Source organism: Lactuca virosa, chromosome 5 (genome assembly GCF_052849685.1).
Source record: "Lactuca virosa cultivar CGN04683 chromosome 5, Lactuca_virosa_CGN04683_v6, whole genome shotgun sequence".
NCBI lineage: Eukaryota > Viridiplantae > Streptophyta > Magnoliopsida > Asterales > Asteraceae > Lactuca > Lactuca virosa.
Window position 1 is genome coordinate 237184674 of NC_136430.1, and position 21766 is coordinate 237206439.

The 21766-nt window shown below is 31.8% G+C and overlaps 1 long non-coding RNA gene across 1 annotated transcript; it reads left to right on the forward strand.

Annotated features, from left to right (window-relative positions):
* Positions 1-8590: 8590 nt before the first annotated feature.
* On the forward strand, positions 8591-8911 carry LOC145115117 (uncharacterized). The gene is made up of 3 exons (XR_013711420.1): positions 8591-8665; positions 8765-8801; positions 8883-8911. It is a non-coding gene; the product is annotated as an uncharacterized LOC145115117 (long non-coding RNA).
* The last annotated feature ends 12855 nt before the right edge of the window (positions 8912-21766 follow it).

Genomic DNA, 21766 nt, shown 5'->3' on the forward strand with positions numbered 1-21766 from the left:
CAATATTTTCTATCATGTTCGTTGAGTACTGAATGAAATGTATGTTTCATTTGAAAATCCTGGCTACCACCAGTAAGTAAGTAGTTTTATTACTCAAATAAAACCAAGAGTTGAATCGCTGGAATACCCTCCAATAAGTAGATAGATAGTTTCATTAGTTAAAATAAAACTATTGAAGAAAGAAATCTCGTAAACAAAGGTTAGTTTATACTTGTTGTGAGTCGTATAACCATACTAATATGACCCGTGACCTCCTTGACGTTTCTTCAGGCGTCGTACGATTACAAAATTTGTCACCCCAGGCGTGCCCGCCTAACTGTAGCTAACAGTTCAGGTGTGGGATTGTCAATCCCGAATAGATCTATTCACAAATTCCACGCTCTCCCTCCAGGAGACTCTGGTTATACTAACGGAGAGGATTTATTGGTACCCCGAAGGGCATAACGAAGATAAGTCTCACAATCCTGTATTAACTAGTTTACGTGTTGTTCTGTTATTCTCGAGTTCGAAATCGTAGTATACATTGTAGAGTATAAATAATTATACACAAAATAATTATTTAGTAAGATACTCTTGTTATTTGAATGAATAAACTAAATATGTCATAGTTTATATGTTTGACTTTGCATGGAGTTTGATTCTGTAAAGCCGGTAACGAAATCCCCAAACTATACCTATTATAGTTTGATTGGTAAGTTGTGTTCATGTACTGTTCTGAAAACTATGCAATTATGTTTAGTAAAAGTCCCTTCTGCTCCGCATATTACAAAAGTGATAAAGTATCTAAATGTTTAACGTAAAATCATTGTAATTGCATCAGTGAAAACCTTTATGTTTGGCTTGTATTCCCCCTGAAAACGTTTGAAAAACAAGTAAAAATGTAGGGGTATGAACTCACTGTTGTAAGGTTGGTGTGAATGCCGAGTGTCAACCGATGTTTCGTACGCAAGTGGATCCTATTAACATATGGTAACACATATATGTATTAGATGAGGACATACCACTATTGGTTATGGAAGGAAACCACCTTAGGGACTAGGAAACACTTGAAACTAAGTGTTAGAATCACACGTGATTAAAATGGGGAGTTTGCGGTCGCAAAAGGAGTGTACAGTCAAGGGTTTGCGGCCCCACAGGGTTTACGGCCCATATGTTTACGGCCCAAGTGTTTGCGGTCCATGGGTTTACGGCCCATGGGTTTACGACCTATGGGTTTACGGCCCATTAGATTACGACCGTAAACACTTGGTGAGAGGTGTGAGTTTTGGTGCTTCGATGTCCTTTCTAGCCTTCTGGAAGTGTTCTAAGCCTCGTGTCTAGCTCAAGGAAGAGTTTAAAGGTCAATAATCGACCAAAAATGGAGTTTACGGCCATTGAAGGGAGTACGGCCGTAAACACTCAGTTCATGTGTTTCAGGTCGATTTTTAGGCGAAAATTAATGGTTTCCAATAGATATCAAGTACAGATGGTAGTTACTTACTGTTAGGAAGCTTGGAATGAGGATTTTAGCCACCAAGAACTAGTGTGTGTTCTTGGTGTTCTTGGTGAGAGAGAAAATCTAGAAAAATATGAGATTTAGGATATGAGATATGGATTCATCACTAGAATAAGGATAAAAACACAATCAAGGAGAAGAATCACTTACATTCTTGAGGATCCTTGAGAAAATTCGAAGTTTGTACAGAGAGGGAGAGAGTAGAGAGAAAGCTTCTGGAGTGTGTAAAGTGAGAAATGAAGGCCACTTATCCCTTATATAGGGGTGAGTTTACGGCAAAGGGTTGGGGTGGAGGGTTTACGGCCGTGAACAGGGTTTACGGTCGTAAACAGAGTTTACGGTCGTAAACTGAGTTTGCGGCCGTAAACTCCTCTCAAAGGGGTGTTTGGCCCGGATGCTATGCTTGACTTGGAGAACCTCGTTTTTGAATCCAAAACTCGATTGAACTGAGCTTAGTATATTCCGTTAGACCAAAAAATAATACTAACGTGAATGGAAATAAATCCGAATTGATTTAATAAAAACGTGAAGTCCTTCCCAAACTAGAGAATTTAACGGAATTAAATAAAACCCAAAATTTTATTAACGGAAACTGGGTAAGGATAACGGAAAAAGTTTCGGGTTGTCACACCAACTAAGGCCAATTGTGTGAAGTGTTTGTCTTGATAAAGAATCCACACTATCTCTTGAATATTTGACAAGATAGTCTTATATGTCAAGAGGACAGTGGGAGTCTTAGAGATTCTGAAAGCTTTAAGGTCTAATCAAGAATAAAAACCTGTAGTTTAACACTAGCACACGACGTGAGATTTATAACCTATCGTGTTGACATATTTCTATTTTTGTGCCCATTCCAGTTAAAGTTGGCTTTGCATATGAGTTCTTAGAGTTCTCAATTGGTTGCATAACAACTTGGAAGCAATGGCAGGCCCTTGAGCTGCCAGGTGGCAAGAAATTCAGATTGAGTTCAGTCCATATGAGTTTGGATTTGTCATTATCCTTCTCTCGTGATTATGGTTTTGACAAATCCACATGGGTAAGAACACATACACCATAAAATCTAAGTGTCATAAGGTTTTTCTCCGATTCATGAAAATTATGGTGAGGAAACACTTCCACCAAGTAGATTTTAAGTAAGATAGCAATTATAATCTTTAGATTCTCAAATTCATTAGTAGAACGTGCGTGGTTAACCTGCACACTATCATGGACTTATGAGAAAGGGTAAAGGTCTAAACAATTGAGACTTTGATTACGACATCCCTTTTCATAGTTCTGAAACTGTTTAGACACACCTGTGAGCTATCTAAGATAAGGTGTATGATTTTGATAAAGTATTATCAAAGCAATCTCGTATCAGAAATCTAAACTTTGGTAAGAAAGTCAATTAAGTATTGATTTCTAGAAGTCCGGCTAATTTCTAGATACATGTCAAAGCTAGTGGGAGCATAAGTGTTATGCTAATAATTTTCATGTAAGTGGGAGCATGATAATTACGATAAATGTTGCAAGTTAGCAATGTTAATTATAGAAAACATAAATTTCAATTCGTGAAGTTTCAGGGGTTGAAAAGTTGTTTTGCTATAATTAAGGGAGAGGAATTATACTTCATTTCAATTCTAAAAGCTTAGATTGAGGTTTTAATCGTCTTTAGTCAAGGTTATATATATGAATTTTATGTTGGAATGGCTCAACATAAGGAAATTCTATATATGGGTCCACTATTTGCGTTCTAAAATTCGATTATGATTACGGCATTCCTTTTCATAATCTAAATTATGAGAACTTGGCAAATAGACATAAAAATATTATAGCAAAAAGACTGGTCTAGTATCATGTCTTTATGTGAGACATCATGAATCGTGTCCCATATGCTTCGGATATAGGATCGATTGCATGTGCTATAATATTCATCCTTTCTAAATTTTCCAAATGCTCTGGGCATTAAGAGGGAAAAGTCTAGAATTGGATATGACTAAACTGATTAAGCAATTGTCGAGAACAATCTAAGGTTTATCAAAGATTGGTTGCTCAGGGACAGTTGGAAGTATAGTGTTAAATTTTGGAGAGGACCATTTTGACATATTCTGAAAAGAGGCAACTCTTGTTCAGAAGTGACAGTCAAAATGGGAATATGGAAATGTTTCCATAAATGGAAGTTATTCAATTTGTGTAAGATTAGAAAAACTTAATGCAAGAAGGATGTTTCCATGGAGTTGATCTCCACTGGAATACTCTGTAATGTCTGTTGACAAATCTTTGTGACTTTGTGCATAAGCATTACAAGAGGATCATGCATATAAGTTTAAAATCTAACAGATTTCAGTAAATGATAGGAATTTGGAATTCTTACATTTTCGATAAGGATTTGGGAGTGTGAAAAGAGAATCATTGAAATTATGTTCAATCGATCTAGTTCACAAAGTAAAGATCATAGACAAACTTAGTATGCATACTTGGTGTATGGCATGGCTAGTGTTTAGAAAAACATAGTGTACATGCTTGGAGCATGGGACAACTAGTGTTTTTAATTCAAGTATTAAGTTGATAAAACTGAAACAACGAATAATGAGTAATCAGTATGGTGATAAATAAAAGGTGTTTTATTTATATTCATAGGTTTTGAGACCATACTAGATTCAATTATTCTTGTGTTTCATTTTGCATGTTTTGACTTCCAGAATAAACTAGGCCATTCTTCCCGAATGACTAAGTTATTCAAACCATCCACAGTTGGTCATATGTTGGAAGTAGATATGAATCAAGACTGTCATGAGTTGGCTTGTAGAGGTCTAAGATGTTGGACAAAGGGGCTACAACACTCATGAGTGCTCATAAGTACTGAGTATTGGATTCAACCCGCGCTCATTTGAATCACTTCATGGATTTTATCACGAGTGATCATGAGATGATAATATCTTATATTCTTCAAACCTAGAGATATGAGTTGTTACTATGAGTTGGTTGTACATTGATTGCTCGAAAACGCATTGGTAACTCGATGTTATAAAACGTGCTTTTGTGTATGATTCAACAAGTAGTAGAACAAGCCATATGATTCGAAGTTTGTCCATTCCTTTTACCTTCGGGATAAAAGCGATATCTGTGGGCCCCTCGATGATTTAGTGATCACAAATGTAAGTGCTCGGCTGGGCCTGGACTGATTTGATTTGTTCAATTAGTCAGTCGTCATACATCGGAAATCGGGAAACAACAAATGGACAGAGAGAATGATTTATAATCCATGTCTCAGTTCATATGATATCTAGAATGGAGGAATATATGATCCCTTATCTAATGGGCAAGTCATTGACAAAGGTCAGAGTTCATCCACAAGGTCAGAGTTCGATAGCGGCTTTTGAGAGCTACGATTGCACGTTGGTTCTTGAAGTCATACGCAATAATAGTTTTAGACTTATCCAAGTGGGAGACTGTTGGATTAGTGTCTAAGTCCATAACTATAATTGGTATGTACTTGACCCGACTTGGCATGGTCCATTTGGGTTGCATGGCATCATGCATTTGGATAGACTAAAATGAGAGAAATAACACTTAAGGTTTATTAATATATTATAGGTTCTAATATATTAATAAGATTATTTAATTAGTATTGATCAAGAATTAATCTAGAATTAATTAAGTGATCAAAAAGAAGACTAATTAAATATATGGGTTGATTGTGTAAATCATCCATACTTGTATAGTGGGCTAAGACTCCATGGATTATCAAGTTGGGCTAAAACCCATAGGATGCTCCATGGATGCTCCATGGTATATTTGAACCCATGGATCCAAGGAAATGGAAAGCCATGACAATTAGGGTTTACCCTAATTGTGACGCTATATAAAGATCATATTCTTGGGAAAAATCGGCCACAAGTGTGTGAAGGAAAGGGCAAGCCGATTTCATGAAGTATCATTTCTTTCTAAGTCCTTACAAGTGCATATGATGTTGTGTGAACCATTTGAGGTGTCACACTTAGGGCACTAGGCTCTCAAGCTTCATGGAGTCAAGCAACAACAACAAGGTATGTATTCTATCTATTTTATTACCCTAGTATCAATGTTTTGGTATGCTAGTTAGGATAATACCTTGGATATTCATATTTGCATGTATAATAGAGAAAACATAGATCCAAGGTATTTAGGGTTGCATGTACACTTAGGAGTGTTAGAATGCTCAAAACCCAACAGCTTCGACTCGGATGCTATTATAAAAATTAAAAAACATAGATTAGAGATTAAATCTTTGTTGATCATTTGCATTTATTTATGGAATTCTTAGGGGGGTTTAAGTGACGGATACAAGAATTATATCTTAGAGAAGGAACTTCCGGATGAAACTTATAAAGAAGATGGGGTTGCACTATGTAGAGTTCAAGGGTATGGACCAGAAAACATGCAAGCAATCCAAGTTGAACCTGTAAGTCCTTTGCTTCTTTGATTTTTGTGTTTACTTTATAAGATTTTGTTATTTATTCATTGTTTAATTTACTTTCTAATTGTCTTGGGTGGCTTCATCATTGAACTCATCCTATTGTTACACACTACACAGTGGTTCTTCTCTCTTCACATGGATTGGAAATCTTACAACTCCTGAGCTACAAGAACTTGTTGAGAGGCAACTGGATGTTATTAAGGTTTGAAAACCTCTTGATTTTTTTGTTCTCTCTGCAGTAAAAATAAGTTTTAATGATTATTACAATGTATTAAATTGTTCATGTTTTCTTATTATGATTTACTTTTATGCGCAATACTTGCAGCCAAATATGCAGTCCAATCTACAAAAGGAGGGTTCAGAGTCTAAACAATTTTGGGAAATTTTAGGTGGAAAATCTGAATACCCATGTCAGAAAATTGCTAGAGATGTTGAAAGTGATCTCCATTTGTTCACATGCACATTTTGAAAAGGTTTAAGAAAAACACCAAATTTTATGCTGGATTCAATTCTTTTGGTTACTTGCCAACAGCCTAACACAAATACTAATTTTTTTATTTCTTTTTTCTGAAACTTTGCTGGTTCAGGAGATCTCAAGGTCAATTTTCTCTTTCATATGAATTTCTTTTATTACCCATTTTAACCGAATTTAATAAATTAATTATATCATTGATGCAGGTCACTGAGATATACAACTTCAGCCAGGATGATTTGATGACTGAAGATATATTTATCCTTGATTGTCATTCCAACATATTTTTTTCCTATAAAAAAACTTTGGCATGTAATACTAATATAGTAGATTGCTTGATTTCAGGATTCTTTGGGAGGAAATTCAAAGTTTTTTTACTTCAGCTCACATTTTTACTTCAGTAAAAAAACTTTTTTCCTATAAAAAAGCTCACATTGACCTGGATTGCAATTCTTACCGAGTGCGTGCTGTGAAATTTTATCTCTTCAGGCTACTATAAACGAAGATGATTTTGGAGATGGTCTTGCAGATTCAACAAACTAAGGTTGGTTTTACAATAATACAAAATGGTTACACTTGTACATTTATATTCATATAGCAAATATATGGTTCTCAAAAGTGCCACTTGGGTCTCGTTTCTTCTTCTTTTTCTGTCAAATCTCTATACTGATACCATTCTCCTCCCACCTTCCCAATAGGAATTGGGGCCGGGACAAAAATCTCAACAGGTTTAGGAACATGAACATCTAATGAAATCTCCATATCCTTTTTCTACTAAATTTGACCCCACTTCTTTGACCGTTTGACCAAGACCAGTAGGTTCAACTGTTATCCACCCAAGACCCGAGATTGCCACATCACAAGTAGGTCTATAAAAAGATAGTTTTTTATGTAGCACCTACAGCAGATACTTGCAAACTTATGGATGTATGTCATTCCTGGAATCCTTTCTATTCTATAGATATACAATGTCAATAAGTTCAGCTACATGGACAATGAAAATGAGAGTTATTTTACATATTTTATGCTTACTACTAGATTCATCATAGACGTCTCAGGGCAGTTTCAGCAACAAACATATGCTCTAGATTGGACTAAATGTAAGGATAAATTATTTGTATATTTGTAATCACTAAAGGCATAAAAACCTATAAGAATGTAGTTTTTTAATCAACAATATTTTTAATTTTAACACAGGTGAAAACAAGTTTGGTTTAAAAGAGTAAGTTTTACCAGCCGGATGGTCATTTGGGTTAATCTGTCATTGTAAGTTATGGACTTAGCGCTTCCCTTGAGTAGTTGTAGAGCTGTAAACAGAAACAAAACAGTTAAGTACAATGACAAAAATACCCTCAAAGAAAAACTTTGCTAACATATAGAAATCAATAAGCAAAGTGACTATTATTTTTTAAATTGGTAAACTATAACAACTAAAGTTGATGTGAGATCAAACCTTCAACAATATGATGATTGATCGTGATACTCTTTATTTCTTTAAAACTCTTTCTTTCTTAACCTTTTCTATCACACACATAGACATCTATATTGCTTCCACTTCCAGATGAGCTGGCTTTTCTATCACACACATAGAAATCTATTTTGCTTGTCCCTTCGTATTGTATAATCACTTTATATATTTCATGCCTTACTTCTTATTAGATCAAAGAGAGACACGACACATGTAAAATGACATGGTCCTCTAGGGCTCTCTTTCCATCTCTTAGGAATATCTTGTTTTTATATAAAACCCAAGAACCAACCATCAAATCTCATGACAATAAAAGTACCTGAACTTCCATTAATCTGTAATTGTATGACTGAACTTCCATTAATCTGTAATTGTTTAACTGGTTTCATAACAACTTTGTTTAATTGTAATGCAGGACAACCTCTTTTATACAGTTCCACCTTACGCGATTGAGGCCTACAGAAAAGAAATTGAATCTTATTTGCTTCAGTTTGAGGTAAATATGGGTGAAAAGTAAAGTATATTGTCTATATTGGTAAAAAGATTAATGTATGTTGCTATTTCTTGCTCAATGATATTTGTTTCGAAGTCAGGGCCAGGAAGTCCATGGTCGTTATTTGAAGACCAGGTCAAACTTTTTTCACTAAATTTTTATGTATTATATTTGTTAAGAAATAAGTGTTGTTTATAAAATGTGTGTTGTCTCCTCAGGCACTTGTTGTGTTGGTTCATGATATGGGTCCAAACTGGGAGCTTATAAGTGATGCCATTAACAGCACTTTGCAATTCAAGGTAACTATCATATCTGTTGTGTTGTGTTGGTTCATGATGTACATCATTCAACCCCAGACCGTATTTCAAGTTATTCATTGATTGGCTGCTTGACCTAAGTACCCTTGATCCGGTTTTTGAAGGTGCAAACTTTCAGGTGGGTATTCACTTTTCTCTTTTCTCTATCATATTATCTTGTATTGTATTGCATGTTAAGTTACTGATTTGCCCTGCGCAGGTTCTGACAGCTCTAGCAACCTCCTTCCACCTCCTTCCATGCCCTGCAGCCTCTCAAAGTTGATGCATTTAGGTTATTCTCTTTGAAAAGAAATTGTCAAAGGAGATTGTCAAAGGAGAATTTAGTCATGGATTTCTTTTAATGTTTTACATGTTTTGTTTTCTATAATAAATATTATGTATTATTAGTAATGTGTTACATTACTTACTATTGGAATGATTATTGGTATTTGACATATTAGTGCAATGAATTATCTTTATTCTTTATGGTATTTTATTTTGTATTATGATACTTTTAATGTGTTATTTAATTTGAAAATTTGTAAATCTATCAAAAATATATAATTTTAAAAACCTTTAAAATTATGACACGTAAAAATGTGTGTCGTCTTCCTTTATGACAGGGGCTTCCTTGATACGCATTGCGTGTCATAAACATGCCTGTCGTAAGATTACGACACACAAATGCGTGTCGTCTTCCTTTATGACAGGGCCTTCCTTGATACACATTGTGTGTCATAACTGCGCGTCGTAAATGTGTGTCATAAATGTGCGTCGTAAATAGACGACGCGCAAAAGCGCGTCGTCTCTCGTTATGACAGGGCCTTCCTTGACACGCATTTGCACGTCGTCTGAGCGTTTTACGACACGCATTGCGCGTCGTAAAAGGTGTTTTTTCTAGTAGTGACCCTAGGACCGAAAACTCCAAGATCCAAGCCCACTAAGGTCGAAAACTCAATGGGTGAAGGGGTTAGGACCGAAATCACCAAGGGAATAGGGTGATTTCGGTCATCTTAAGGGCTTTCCAGTGGGTTTTTCTATGTATGATTAGAAATGACCTTGGAAAGAATGATTCAGCTTTACACCACTTTACCCAGTACGTATCCATGCAACCCCAATAATAACACTTCAAATAATCAAGGATCCATCCATTCATTTTCTCTATAAAACCACGACCAGAAGGCCATCCTTCATTCAACATCTCTCTTTCTTTCATTATCTTTACCTTATTTCTTCTTCATATTTCAAAAAATTTCCCTCAAGAACAAGAGCCAAAAATTTCCCAAGATCATCATTATCAAAGTGGTCCTTAGAATTTTGGTAAGCAATTTCGTGAACCTCTAGTGATTCTACACATTTTTATGTAAATTTCATCATTTTTACACACCTTATTGTGTGTTGACATCCTTAGGGTAATATAATCTTCAAGAAGTTCATAAAACACATACTAGTGTTTTAGGCTTGGAATCTTCACATAAACTCTTCAAACAACCCACAAATCCACTCAAGGTGTGTTCATACCCCCATAATTTTCGAGAGTTTTATGTTTTAGGGAGGGGGGGATACAAGTCAAAAATTGTTTATTATACTTGCATGATATATCCTTATGTTAAAAGTATAAAGTATTATCTGCATGTGTTATGATTTTTTTGCTAGTTTATACAAATATTTGTGTTATATTAGTTTTTCAAATGCAAAACAAACAAAAATATAAAACATGCTCTATGTTACGAAAAACATGAGAAAATTATGATTTGTGGAGCTACATGGTTTCTAGAAGCTTTTTAACAAATATAGTCTTCTAACCAAAAGGAGTACATTCTACTTATTTCACTACTTTGAGGGTTACAACCCAAAGTTATGATGTTTAAACTTACATTCAGAAAATAGACAAGATGACTACTATGTATTTATATAGATGAATATATTTAGGTTCTTGACAAACAAACATGGTAAACCATATTTGGTATAGTTTAGGAGTCACAAAACTACGCTATCATTTCAGAAGAAACATATAATTATTTAAAGGTATAATTATTACATTTACAAGTAAAAGGAGTTTTCAGTGCATGTAAATCGATTGATACTGGTTATGAGAGTTTCAGCTTCACCGTACCTATCTGAGTATACAACTAAGACCTACATTATAACCAGAGTCTCCTGGAGGGAGAGCGTGCCACTTTTGTATAGATCTATACGGGATTGAGAACCCCGCACCTAGATTGTTAACTACAGTTAGACCGGCAGGTCTGGGGTGACAAATATCATACCAGTTACCGACGTCCGAAGCACGTCGTTTCAGGAAACTTGTCGCATTAGCATGGTTGTAATAACTCGCATAGGGTATCTACATAACGCTTGATTTATGGGTTAACACACATCCAATTTGTTTTATATAAAGATAAAACATCATAAACATTACTTTTCAGTACAACATTACATACAATTTCTTTGGATTAAGACCTATAGTTCATTTTAAAGAAAATATTGTATTTTCTGGAAGTATACTCTATCATATTCATGAAACAGTTACAAACCCTTTTCATACAAAATGCTTATGAACTCACCAACTTAAATGTTGACACTTTTCAAAATCACTTGTATTCTCAAGAAATCAGTAAACAGTTAACCACAAGTGACTATCTTTTGGTGCATGGGACGTCGTCACATCACGTTATTTATTTTGTCACAAGCATATTGATGTCATGTAAACATTATTTTGAGTACAATGTAACTTATTAAACATTCAATGCAATGGTTGTGATGCTTGTTTCATTTATATTCAATTGTTATGATACTGTACATGAAGTCATCTGCCCTCGAACGTTTCCGTCGTTCCGGTTCGGAGGTGTGACATAGGGACTCATAAAGCAATGAACTTGAAACTCACAAAAGGTCCAAAAGGTGTGAGAGTGCTCGATGGAGAGACTTGAATGCAAAAATGATGGACTAGATGCTCTTCCTCTTATTTTCCTTAGTTGAACTGAAAGTTACACTAGTATTCACAATTAATGCAATGTGTGATACATCATATTTATACAAATATTTTTTATACCCCAATATTAATGAATATTTAATCCCTTCCAAAACTCAAACCCGCATCTAGCCAAATGTAAGCCTTAAACCAAGATTTTGATGACGAACACCAACACAACACACAAGTCCGGGAAGAAACTGCGATGTCATCCCCAACACAAAAGTACAAGAATAATTTGATTAGTAAAAAAAACAAAGACAGGAGAAGTATGCAAAAAATGGAATGAAAATAAATCTCACATTGGCAAGGGCACAAATCAACTTTTCAAAAGAAGCAAATATGTTGGAGACATTCATGTAGATGAAGAGGGGTTTCACTTTCAAAAGCTGCAAAAAACCTCAATGGAAAGGGAAGAAAATGGCATCACTATCCTCATGGAAACATGTTTAGAACTACTAGATATCATTTTTCAGAATATATCAAATTTAATAGTTGTGAAAAAGATGAAGACAATGATAGAAAACAACAACATCACAATTGAAACGATGGAGGAAGAACAAGAAAATGCATATCATGGATCAAAAGTTTTGCTTGATGCGTGAAAAACAAAGGGATAAAGATTTGTAGTTGCATGATCATTTGAACAGAGTAGCATTGCGCTCCTAAATCGCAAGAATAAAATCACAAAATAAAGTTGGGAACGAAATGTAATTATGTATTTTATAATTAGTTTTCTTTTTGATTTGATCTTTTATTTTTATTAATGGAATGTTATTTTAACCATAGTTTTTAACTTTTTATTTATTTTAACTATTTTATTAAGAAATGGTGTGGGAAGCGAGGGAAGTTGTAGATGATCATCTATCTATTATTCTTTTAGAACAACTAATTTACTAACTAACCAACTAACAGACAATACTACTCCTAAATATACTCATTTGTCCACGATAAGACTTGAACATTCAACAAACCTCTTGCTGAGGGGAATATTTCCATCACACATTATATCGTTGGGCTACAAGTATTTGGTAAAATTTTATTTTCATCATATGCATTTGAAACCCTATATATCTATTTTATTGATTTAAATATGTTACTAAATATAAAATGTTATCATATTAATAATACATTTTTTGAATTATCAATATAATATATTGATTTTATTAATTTAACATGAAGTTCTAATTCAAAGTTAAATTAAGATTTCAAATTAAACTAAAAAAATGGTTAAAAACTATTTTCGTAAAAATAATTAAAATGTTAAAATGTTCAATTTATATGTAAAACTTAAATCGACGTGTCAAATTAACTAGAAAAATATCCAAAAAAAACTATGTTTTATAATAATTTGTTTCCAAATGAGTGGTTTTTAATAATGAATATAAGTAACACAAAACTGTCTAATGAATTTCTAATGTATGTTATGATATGTACTCAGCTTCGATTTGTCATATGTCATAAGATTTTAGACTGTTTAAGGAGGACTTCTCCGCAAGTATCCATGAAAAATACTAGAGACGAAAAGTTTTCATCTCCGTAATATGTATTTCTAATAAATATATATCTATCAATTGTAACACTAAATTGATATAGTAAAGTTGTTTTCGGCATCCTCTGCCCATGGGTTTTCCAGCTAGTTTTCCATGTAAAAATCCAACATTCTCTCAAATATTATTTATTACTTTACATTGGACATGGTTGTGCAAATAGTTGATTACTACGCTTGAATCATTATCATTATACTTGTGCTTAAGGTTAGATCTTAAAGAAAATTTACTTATAAAACAATGTACATTTTATGGTATTTGGTATTCGTCTACTCGTCTTGGTCGATTTTAACAACAATTAAATTTAATCATAAATGGCGAACCCAGGAACTTATGTTAGGGGTAGCACCAAAAAAATCTCAATAAAATATAATAAGATAAAAAAACATTGAAAATTAAGATTTCATTAGATAAAGTATATATATATATATATATATATATATATATATATATATATATATATATATATATATATATATTAAATAAATAGTGTTGATCTTCTTTAGCCAAGTGTCACTCTAATACAACTCCTCATTATTATTATGTCATGTGTCATGTAGATATATCAGACAATTCACTTCAAAATTCAAATTTATATTTTCTAATTATATGTTAAATTTAAAGTTATAATAACTTTAAATTTGATATATCTCTTAATTAATAATTTATTAATAATTATAACTTTTTATTATGAACGTTTAATTAATTTTATAACCCGTAGTTTCCACGGGTTATAAACTAGTATATATATATATATATATATATATATATATATATATATATATATATATATATATATATATATATATATATATATATATATATATTACATTTTAGAGTAAATTACACGAATAGTCCCTATGGTTTAGGGTAATTTGCGCGTTTGGTCCATAACTTATTTTTTAACTCGGAAGGTCCCTAATGTTTGTTTTTGTTATATGCGTTTGGTGCATGTCTTACCTAAATAGACTATTTTTCCCTTGATTTTTTGATTTTTTTAAATAAACGCACCCCCAATCTCACCCTCACCGTACCTAACCTACCCTACCATTTTTCACTATTTAAATAATAGTCTTTTTAGGTAAGATAGAGACCAAATGTGTAACAAAAACAAACAGAAGGGACCAAACGCGTAACAAAAAAAAACAGTTGGGACCTTCCGAGTTAAAAAATTAAGTTAGGGACCAAGCACGCAAATTATCCCAAAGCATATGGACCATTCGTGTGATTTACTATACATTTTAATTAATTGACATCTTCGTTTAGTCAATGATATCTTTTTACTTCAAATATTAAAGTCTCCCGTCAAAAATACATCTCTCCCCCTTGTTGACCCATATGTCTCCAAACAAGTAACAACATAAAAAATAAGCTTTATTCTATTTTATTTTATACTCTAACCAATTACATTCATCAAACACAATTAAACCTTTGGTTTGCATGATATGATTTAATTCTTGGCATTAAGTTAGATCCAAAGGAAATTTATTAATATTAAAACTGATTGGAGTAGGCTGTGGTTGTGGTTGTGGTTGTGATTGTGATTGAAGTCTTTTTTTTCCTCCACTTTCATCACTAGTACAAAATCCCATATTTTTTTTAAAAAAATTTCTAATAAAACCCTACAAACACAATTAAGAATATAAAATTCACAATTGAAGATCTAAACTTAATTTCACCCACATAACAAGTGAACAACTTATTGGCTAATTAGGTTTTCAATTTAAAAAACTAACTAAATTAAACTAAAGGATAAAACATTAAAGTTGAAAAAGTAAACAGTAGTAGTTTCTATTCTTGATGATTCCGTGAGTGAGTTTGCGAAAACAAAGTTGTCGTCAAGGGGCGGCAAAGGCGCACAGATAAACCAAGGAAAAAAAGCTATTAGTTTAGTGTATTTTCTTTTTTTTTTTTTTTTTTTTTTTTTTTTTTTTTTTGGTCGCATTTCATTCCTGTCGGAAAGTTATTTGTTCAATTGTTTGTGGTGACAAAACAAACACTGTCCAACCCCTCTTCATTTACATTACTTGTGCTATTTAGATTACTTGGGCTAAGGTATTTACTAATTATATAAGGACTCATTAGGCTAAGTTGCATCATCACATTTATTTAATGCACGGTATGTAATGAAAATAGCACTTCTACTAAATAGTTCAAGGGTAGCGTGCTGGCCCTACATCCAGGTAAATCCGCCGCAATCAAACAAACATAACGTAATTATAAAGATACTAGTAGCGTACCCGCGCGATGCGGCGGCGCCATATAGTTCCTTTCGGCATATAGTTTTCATGTGATGCTTAGTTTCATTTTCGTGTCAGATAGTTTGTGTCATTATTTCAGATAGTTCCTTTTGACGAATAGTTGCTAGCTAGGTACGTAGATGCGGTAGCAGAATAGTTTGTTATCTGGTGTCATCTATTGCTCTGGTTTTTATTTTGTAATTATTTGGTAGGAGTGTGCATAAAGTGATAATAAAAAAACAATATTGAAAAAATGATCTATTTTGAAAAAGCGGACGATGAATTTTCTTTTGTCCGACTATTTTATGTTAAAAATAAAATTATGTTGCTTTTTTGGGTTAAAATTAAAACTATTCTACTTTCTTATAATGATAAAATAATTTCAATGATTAGGTTCATTTTGGTTTCTATGAGTAGGTTCCGACCACAATCGGTATTTCAAACTATGTCAGATAGTTTCATTTTTATGAATAATTTTTTATATTAGTTTAATTTTAAAACATTTCATATTAAAAAATACATAAGATGTGTGCTGATATCATTTATATTGTTGTTTTAAATTAAAAAAAAGGTTCGTGTTGTTTTGGTTGAAAATAAAAAATTGTTCATTCTTTTGCTTTAAAAATATAAGAACTCTATTAGATTAAATCTAAAATATGTGTAAAAGTTAACTGTTCAAAAAAAAATCAATTTTAATTTATTTCGTCGAAACAATGTACAAATTGGGTTGTGAATAATAGAACTATATATTTATTTGAATTTGCTTTAGGTTACTTCTATTAAATTATATATTTATAAAAAACATAAAATAATAATATAATACTATATTACAAATAGAATAGTTACTTTTTTACTTTTTAGATGAATCTTTATATATAATCCATTCCATGTTACTATTATTTATTTGTTTAGTAGTTGCTTCATCATAGCTTATTTGTTAGATTTTTTGGAAACGATCAAATTATATAAAGCACCCAAAGTGAGAAAGAAGCAAAGCAGGGGCAAAACAGAAACAAACATGAAAAGTTTGAACAATTACAGGCCCAAAAAAAATTTATTTATTTGTAAATAAAAAGTTTTATTTTTATTGATTAATAAGAAAATTAGTCCTAACAAAACTTTTTATATCATATATGAAAAAACAAAAACCGTTACGGTACAAAGAAAGGGGATATATCATCGTAAAAATCAGAAGTAGTTTGTAAAGGTTAATTTTTAAAATACAAAACCATGTGTCAACTTGTTGAAAAACACTTATTGGATTGAGTTTACTTATTTATATTATCACTAATATAAGATATTTTTAAACAAAAACATCATTTTCGATTAGAAAGGGGATTCCTCTTTTTTACAATCTTCTACCAAGTGTCTTGACTCTTTGCTACTATTACACTACATCGATTTAACATATAGTCAAAGAAAAAGGTAATTATAATTACAAACACAAAAGGATGTTCAATTCAAACATAACTTGATAAAAACATTCAACCAAATGCCTGAAAAGGAATCAAACACGCCACTCTGACAATATTCACAGTATCCAAATTATAATTCTTACTTGTATAAGAAAAGTCAAGGTGATCCACTTATTTCATATGCGCATTTAGAGGATCTTCTGCCTCCCAAGAGAGGAAAACATAAATGCTTGAGGTTTAGCCCCTAAACATATAAAGAGGAGAATCAATGGCAAGAAACATAATACATGTTTATGAGTAATGTACGCTATAAAGTAGAAAACTGATGTCTTATTACATTAATACCAACATTGATACCAACAGAGTCAGCAAGGGTAAATATGACATTACTTTAGGAAGTGGGTTTAGGATTTTAACTTTTGTCCTCATCTTCATCCTGCAGTAACGAAAACATTAATATATACATATAAATGCACCGATTCCACAAAAAACACAGACAATAACATATAAATTGCCTAGATACACACAGACAATTACCCATTTTTGTAGTAGAGGAAGCTTGTGGATTGTATAGTGGAAGGGATATCTGGAAAAAGTAATAGTTAGAACTTTTGAATTGAATATAAATCAATGATATTGATATGGAAAAGGTTATAGAAGGTTATAGTAAGAGAAATAACATACTCCGAAGTCACATGTCTTGTACATTTTTGACATCCAGTATAGTTCAACCATAAAAGGTCTTCATTTGTCTCCCCCTTCATAATGATACTTGATTTTATTATTTCTGCATATTCATATTCAAAACCATATCAAAGCCAACCAAAACCATATCGAACACCAAAAAAATTAAATCAATATCAAAGTTATATTAGAGTCACAGAAAAGAAAACATGTATTGTTCATATCTGGATCCAGATACAGAAAATTGACATATGAAAGAAACCAAAATAAGCATATCAACATGTATCTGATAATTTTTAACCAGGATCTACATATATACAACCTAAAACACTAATAAAAGACATATGTTACAAATTTTGATAATAATGTTTAGGAAAAAACTATCCCACATTGGTTATATTACAAATTTTGATAATAATGTTTAGGAAAAAACTATCCACATTGGTTATGAGTGCTTAGTGAAAGTTACCATCAATAATGGATACATTAAGGGAAACAGTTGTTATAAGTCCATGTTTATGGTAAAAATAGAACGATCTACCTCACAGAGTCAAAGGTTATGCGATCACTTCTACAATTGTGTAGCTAATAACAATGCATTAGTTCTACATTCATACAAACCCCATCAACTGAAAATGATAAACAAAAAGTTGATTAAATCCGTAAAATAGACATTTATGACAGGTATCCGTATGGTTTAAGACTTGTCATCAACCATTATACCTTAGTTAATACCAAGGAGAAGTGTTTCTTGACAGAAATTTAATTAAAGGGCTGCGTAAATTATAAGATATGTGTAATTATACCTTGTATGTTCCAGAATAGCAAAAGAATGATCCGATATTTAATTTTCTACTGCAAAAAATCATCAAAAACACAGATTTAAAGCCTTACAACAAATTTTACACAAAAGGAGTTCAATCCAAGCCTACTATGCAGAAGAAGTGTTTGAAAATGTGAACTACCTGAAAACAGAAATGGTTAATAGTGGAATATTAAATAATAAGATATGAGAGTTATCATACTTCATACCCTTATCTTCCAGTGAGGTGATTTCCATAGGTATGACCTCAACATAATTGCATGTAACCAAAATCTATTAGAAACAAAAAAAAAGTAACAAAATGAAGATTAAGTGATACCTACCTAGTACCTTCTTCCAAACATCAAAAACAAAAAAAAAATTAAGGTGAATATGCAAGGATATCGATTAAAAAAAGGAAAAGCATACATACCTTTTATGCCTTTCAAACAAAATTCGATGAAACTGATTCTACTTCCTTTGACTCAGGTTCCCCTGTGTCTTCATAAAGTAAGAATAAAATAGAATAATTTTAAAACTCACATACTAATAGACAGATCTAACAATACAAATTTCTTTATCATCTATGAAATCTATAGTTTATTTAACATATTAATAAATAGAACCAATTGAGCCATAACTCACCTGATCTATAATTTTCCAAAGGGATAAGTTCTCAATACATGCAGTTATATCATATTATCCCTTCAAGGACATAACAGATGTAGTGGATGCTAACACAAAACTTGAAGCGAGATTCTACTTTTATCATATTAGGCCTTCAAGGCATCAATTTACATAACATGCATCCATTTCTGTAAAACAATACAAACATTAAAAAAGCAAAAGAAACTGGATATCTGGAGTGTTAGTGGCAAACTGCCTTCTCTCTATTGTAGAACAATATGTTTATCACTTTCTTCATTTCTTCCACTGAATCTATAAATAGTCTGATGAATGAAACAAACAGAATCACCAAAAAAAACCTAATGGTTAAGGCGTTTTCTTTTATATCTCTTTCAAATCAAAACCCTAAATTAGAAAAAACCACAGTACAGATAAAGTACAGATCTGACAGAACAATAAAAATCATCTACACTCATAACCATTTTCTTTTAAAGCAAAATAATCAGGTTTAGAAGAAATGCATTACCTTTTCAGTGAGGACTATAGCAGGGATGCTCAAAACTTGGGCACCTGTTGGCAACAGAAGTGGGGGTAGCGGCGATGGTGGTGTCAGTGACGATGAGTGGTGGTAGGATTGGAGAGTGAGTTTGGGTATTGAGAGAAAGAGAGGCAGTGATGGATCATCCTGTGGAATCGTTACCGAAAAAGTGGTGCGAAGGCAGATAAATGGTGGAGATGACGGTTAGATACGGTGGGTGGTGGAGGTTGGAGAGTGTATTATGGTTCACTGGTATGATCGTAGTGTGGGTAGAGAGAGAGAGAGAGAGAGAGAGAGGCAGCGGGATAGGGGTGATGGACACCAGTGGTGGTAACGGCCGTATCTTTAGGGTTTTCAACATGTACAAGGTAATACCGTAACACATGTAGGGGTGTGTTCATTATATTGTAAGCTTAATATGATTGTACATGATGTTCAAATAGTTATACCTCTTAAATTTCAAGAAATATATAAAATGCTTTATATAATAGTAAAGATAAACCCTAACTTAATAATAAATTGTTTATCAATATGTATTTATTATTTATTATTTTACTAGTTTATAACCCGTGAGAATCACAAGTTATAAAATTAATTCAACTTTCATAGAAAAAACACATAATTATTAATCAATTATTTTAAGTAAATTATTAACTAAGAGATATATCAAAATTTTAAAGTTATTATAATTTCAAATTTAACATATAATTTGAAAAAGAAAATTTGAATTTTGAACTATTGCCTAATATATCACATTGACATGTGGCTTAATACTAATGAGAAATTGTATTTGGGTGACACATGTTAAAAGGAGATTAAAACTATTCTTTTATTAGAATAGAGATTTGGTCATATGGTAAATCGCATTTGTTTTTGGTTCCCTAATTTTAGCGCTCATAATTCGTCCCTATATATATGAATCCTTTTAGAAGAAAAAACAACCAATCATATCTATTTCTATTTTTATTTTATACCTTATTATTAGATGCTACGCACGGAAATAGCCATAAAAAAGATGCACAATCCAATTCTTTCATTATGTCTATTAACTTTTAAACCCCACAAGCTCGTATAGCGGGACCCCGAGTCTCTCACACTTAAACATAGACTCGGTTTGACAAAATAAGTTAGCTTATCATAATTTATTGTTTTGTAAAACAAAAAATATAGCTTATTTATATAAGCTAATTTAAGATAACTTTTGATAAGCTTATGAATCTTTTCCAAAAATATTTCATATATATATATATATATATATATATATATATATATATATATATATATATATATATATATATATATATATATGAGTTCATTTGAAACGAGCATAATTTTATGAGACCAAATTTTAATAAACTATTCTAATAATCTATTGTTCGTAAATATTGAATATGCAATATATTCTAACATTATATCTTTTAGAATAGTTCTATGTAAAATATGTTAAAATTATTGTTTCACAATATTAGAATATTACACATTTAATTTTCATAAACATAAGAATATTAGAATATTTCATTAAAAAAAAGTGGTCTCACGGTCTCACAAAATTAGACCGTCTCACATTAATATATATATATATATATATATATATATATATATATATATATATATATATATATATATATATATATATATATATATATATATATTATTCTTTTTTTTTCTTTTTGTTATATATCTAAATGTCCATTTATATCATTTTACATTGTAATCTATCTTATTAACTACTTTTTTACCAAAAGCTTTTATTTCGTAAGCTATCTTATCAGCTACCAATTAGATTTTTAACTACTCTACCAAATAGGAACTTCCAATTGAAAAAAAAAATGCAAAATTGATTTTAGTGAAATTCAATTCAGGTTGGAACAACTAGAAGAAAGACTATTATGTTATTTGGTTAAAAATAATTAGGGAATATCTTCTATGTTATTTAACTACCTTATTACTAATAAAATGATTACTAATTCACATCATGGATAAAATATAAATTTATAATAATTGTGTTCGCATTTATATTAGAGATAATCACAAAATGAATCAAACTATATTAAATTTATACCATAGATGTCAATCTACCTTTCTTCAAGTTTCCCCATAAAAGGCAATATGTTTATTAGCTTATTTTTTGTTGAATAGCAACGTAATCTACCTACAAGGTAAAGTAATAACATGCATGCAATGAGTAATTGATATTGATCATTAAGGATTCAAATACGCATATAAATAAAGAAAACTTATACGCTTGATAGCTAGAAAGAACTCATGAGAAAC